The sequence below is a fragment of the Jatropha curcas genome, chromosome 10 (assembly GCF_041381405.1).
Source record: "Jatropha curcas cultivar XTBG-Jc1 chromosome 10, XTBG_Jcur_1.0, whole genome shotgun sequence".
In the NCBI taxonomy this organism is placed as follows: domain Eukaryota; kingdom Viridiplantae; phylum Streptophyta; class Magnoliopsida; order Malpighiales; family Euphorbiaceae; genus Jatropha; species Jatropha curcas.
In genome coordinates this window covers 13,598,253-13,603,140 of record NC_143160.1, presented here as the reverse complement: position 1 = coordinate 13,603,140, position 4,888 = coordinate 13,598,253, and the positions used below count along the sequence as shown (strand labels likewise).

Below are 4,888 nucleotides of genomic sequence, written 5' to 3'. Positions count from 1 at the left end.
CACAAACTTGCATAATAGAGTTAACAGGGTTAGTAGTCAATAAGTCCAACTTCCTTACCATATTATCTACTTTGGCATTGAATACGGTAATGGCATCAATCTCATAAACTCCTGCAGTTTTCTTCCTTTCGGAGTTGATTTGATAATGGCTATTGCTTGCCATCTCCTCTATCAAATCATATGCCTCATCAATTTCTTTTCTTTGAAAAGATCCACCTGCAGCTACATCTAGAGTAATTTTAATGTTAGGAGATAATGCATTATAAAAAGTTTGTACCTGTAACCATTTGGGCAAGCTGTGATGAGGGCACTTTCATAATAAATCTGTTAATCTTTCCCAAGCTTCATACAAACTCTCTTTATCATGGTGGACAAAGGTCATTATCTCATTACGCAGTTTTGTAGTCTTTGAAGATGGAAATAATTTTGCTAAAAATTTTTGGGCTAATTCCTCCCATGTTGTGAAACTTCCAACAGGGCATGATTGTAACGAAGATCATGCTTTTTCCTTAAGAGTGAAAGGAAAGAGTCTTAATTTTATGGCATCCTCAGAAACTCCATTTTGTTTGAAAGTGTCACAAATCTCTAAGAAATTTGTGATATGGGCATTAGGATCTTCACTAGGTAAACCTCCATATTGAATTGAGGTGGAAAGCATTTGGGTAATTGCAGGTTTAATTTCGAAATTGTTAGCTTCCACCCTAGGTCTAGTGATACTCGAGGCTGTTCCAGTGAGATAAGTTGTATAATCCCGCAAAGTGCGGACACGAGGTTGAGGTCCATCCTGAGGGTTAACTTCATCGGCCATGGTTGCTCGCTATTCTGGTTTATTCTCACCTGCTCTTCTAGCAGCGTTGTTCCTACGATAAGTTTTTTCGATTTCTGGATCAAAGATCAAGGGTTCAGTCCTACATGATCTTCTTTGCATAAACACCTGAAATAATCTTCCAGAAAAATTAACTAAAGTAGACAATAAACAAAAACAAATGTCTAAATTAATAATACGGTAATTGGTATTGATATTGGTAACGCCAATCCCCAGCAACGACCCCAAAAGCTTGACAGTGATTTTCACAAGTGTACGAAATCGCAATAAGTAATACAGAATAAGAAGAGTATCGTATCCACAGGGATTGTATACCAAGTACCAAAATTATGTTAACTTATTATTATTTAAACGGCGATTTAGGAAAATTATTTTAAGAAACTAACTTCAGTAAATAAAAGAGAATAAGAAGAAAACAAGGCAATTTTTGATTAAAAGAATCAAGAATTAAAAGCTACTCGGGATTTTGACTTCACTTAATTCCTTCCAATTTATTTTTTTAGATCGTTAATCAATTTTAATTGTTCAAGTAGGGCAAACAACTCCAAAATGACTAACAAGCTCTCCCGATGTATTGTTAGCTATTTTAACTCGGTCTAATTACCTATCTTTCAATAACGCAATCAAACATAGATTAAATCATTAAGTTTTATGGTTTGTTTGGTGAAAACCTAAGGCCATTAACTTATGAAAAACTCCATGAGTCAAACCATACAGCTTCCGCGTCAAGTTATTATTCTCATGTAATTTATTACCTTTTTCATATCAAAAACCCTTCTCCTGATACTGATTAATGAAATAAATCAATCTAGGGTAGAAACTCTGCCTGGAAGCATTAAGTTCAATAATAAATTATACTTTGGACAAAGAAAAACAAATCTAATATTATAAATTGGACAGGAAATTAAGCTACATCAAATCCCTAGTATGAGAGCTTAGTTCGACTTAGTAATTAAATAAAAGTCAATAATACTTGATAAAAATTCCATAATCAATCAGAATAATGAAAGAATAAAACAAGATTAAGAGTTTAGAGATAAAAACTAGTCAATAATTAATTCTAGATGGCTTCCTTGAATCTTGGCACAAAACTTGAACACTTGAAGTCTTTGGAGAGAAAGAAGAATAATAGAACAAAAATTATTAAAACTGGATATATCTCTACAATGAATGGCTCCTCTCTTTATATAGACTTCCTGGGAGAAAATCCGACTTCGTTTAGGAAATAGAATCCTCATTAAGTAAGAAATCTTTTTGGAGATAGGAAATTGTTTAAGCTTTGGATTTCTTCTCAATTAGGACTCTTCCATCTGCCTAAATAGGATTAGATCTTGATTTGTACGTCGGGAAAGTATCTAAGGTGAGCCCCTGCAAGTGATAGAGACTGGCTGGCGTTCTCGACTTCAGACAATAATTAATTCGTAGCACGGGCGTGCTGTGCGGCATGGTCAGGGTGTGCTAGAGCTTGAGTTCTAAGGATGGCTCAGCACGGGTCGTGCTCAGTGGCACATCGAGAGAAGAATCTGTGGCACGGGCGTGCCCCAGAGCACGAGTAAGGTGTGCTAGGCTCTGAGTCTCTAGGATGAAATGCAGCACGGGCGTGCTTAGGCAAGCACGCCTTTGTGTTGATGTCCTCGTTTGGCACGGGCGTGCCATATAGCATGACTTGGGAGTGCTAGAATTTGAGTCTCCACTTGATTTTCCTTGAGTCCAACACGGGCATGTTGATGTGCACGGGCAAGGCATGCTAGAGCCTGAGTGTTTTTGCTTTATTTTGTGTGCCAAAACCCTACGAATTTCCTTAAGATCAAGTGGATTATGATTCAAGGAAGCTTTACAAAAAAATAAATAAAACTGGAAATAAAAACTAAATAAGTAATAAAAATGCTAAAAACCCATATAATAACTATATTAAAAATACTATAAAAAAATAACACTATCATCCATCTTGTTTTTTCTCTCGCTCTCACCATAGCACATCCATCGGTGAACACCTAGTGACAAACACCCATCGGCGATTCTTCATGCAGATCCCATTTTAATGCTTATGCTTGTTAGCTTTTTGAATTCTCTTTTATCTTCTGGTTCTTATTTCGATTTTTTTTTTAAATCAATCAACCAAAATGAGAGGGTTGTTGAGAGCTTTATTGTTTTTGGGTATAACATTCAGGTTTTTGTTTCTCCATCTCTTTTTCTTTTTCACTTTGTTGATAGTTTTTTTTAAAATCTCTTTTGTCTTCTTTTTAGCTTGGAAAATTCATTTTGATTTTTTTTCTTTACATTGTTTGATTTGAGGAGATTTGTGCTTTTTCTTAACATTTAGTAAGTTTTTGTTTAATTTATATAAGTTTCTACGACGTATGGTTTATTACTTGGGATCTGAGGTTCTTAGTTTCATGTTGTTCTATTTTGTTTGGATATGTGTTTTTGAGTGATTTATGGAGTTTTTTTTGGCAAATTTATTTTCATTTCTATTGGATTAGTCTCTATAAAAAACCATAATAAAAACGTAGATAAGTAGCTCCCTGTTCCATAACAAGAAGCAAAAGGAAAAAAAAAAATACTAAAAGCTAAAAACTTGAGCTATAGAAGAAGGGTAAAAAAAAAACTTTAATCCTTTTGTTTTAAACTGTAGCTTTTGTTTTTTGAAAAATTAAACTGCAAAAGCTTTTAAACCATAAAAAATTATTTAATTAAAAAAACCATTATGATCTCCCCATTCTACAATAAAAATTAAAAAAAATATTGCTAAAAACGCTAATTTGTAGAAGAAAAAGAAGAAGAAGAGATATGAAAGAAAATTGAAAAAGCTTAAAAAAGTATATTAATTAATTGTGTTTTATGTTCAAAAATGGAGAGAGGATATAATGTTAAAAAAAAGTTTAAAAAATGCCAGGTTGGATACTTCAACATCTATCACTCTCTGTCCTGGCGCGTGCATTCTCAAGTTCATTTTCTAACATGGCAATGTGTGTAATTAATACAAAAGGTAAAATTTGAGGTGTGTAATTGATGCAAAAGTAAAGTTTAAGGGGTCACGAGAATAAATTTTAAGTACAGGATGCCACGAGGCTTTTTAGTGAAAGTTCAAGGGCAATTCATGTATTGGACCTAAGACTAAAAGCTCTGTTCGTTTTATTTGAAGACGTTTATTTCTAATCATTATCATGTTTGTACTATGGTTATTGCTTTTGTTGTACTATGGTTATTACTTTTGTAATCATGATTTTTCTGATATTTATATTTTATAATAAGCCATCCTTTACTTTAGGATACCCTTAATTTTTATTTTTATTTATTAAATAATTTAACTTATAAATTCACGCTTCAACTTTTAAAATTAAATCAATTGAATATTTATAATAAATAATTAAAAAATATAAAAATTTTCATTTTAAAAGTTATACTAACAATATATTACTTATAAAAATTATCAACTTTAAAAATTATTGTGCAGACGCTCAAATTTTGCCCCTAAAGGCTCAATGATGATAAACCGTTTTTTATATAAGTTTGGATCGGGATTCCCGATCGTCCTGGTTTTTGGACCAATGGTCTGTGACTGAGTTAATATGCTTGTTTAACCATTTTTACTTTTTTGGTTACCAAGCGTTTGCAATGAAACCGGGTCCGAAAAGTGTCGGGCCTGCCGGCGCACTTTCCAGTGCGCCGCCCTCGTTTTGCATGCCACCTGGTTCAATTTTTGCCATGTAAACCCTAAAATAGGGCTACAGATTCCCATTTGCCTATAAATTGGGCATTGAGAATTGTGTAAGGGAGGATTTTTTTTTTTTTTTTTTTTGCAAACCTTAAGGAAATTATTTTATTTTCAAAACTCAACTCAAAATCAAAGCTAAACTTGTGTTTCTCTTTAGTTTAAGTTGTGATTCATTCATTTCCAATCATCAAAAACCTTAAGGATCCATTTAAAATCTCAAAAACAAGTAGATATAATCTCAGACTCGAATTATTGGATCAAAAAACTCAACTTTTGGGTTTCTTCATCCATTCTCACAAAAACCTTGGATAATCTTCAAAGGTAGTTTTAAAGGGCCTTTAATC

The 4,888-nt window shown here is 33.1% G+C and overlaps 1 non-coding gene across 1 annotated transcript; it reads left to right on the top strand.

Annotated features, from left to right (window-relative positions):
- Nucleotides 1-293: 293 nt before the first annotated feature.
- Nucleotides 294-400, top strand: LOC149493144 (small nucleolar RNA R71). The gene has a single exon (XR_016318614.1). It is a non-coding gene; the product is annotated as a small nucleolar RNA R71 (small nucleolar RNA).
- The last annotated feature ends 4,488 nt before the right edge of the window (nucleotides 401-4,888 follow it).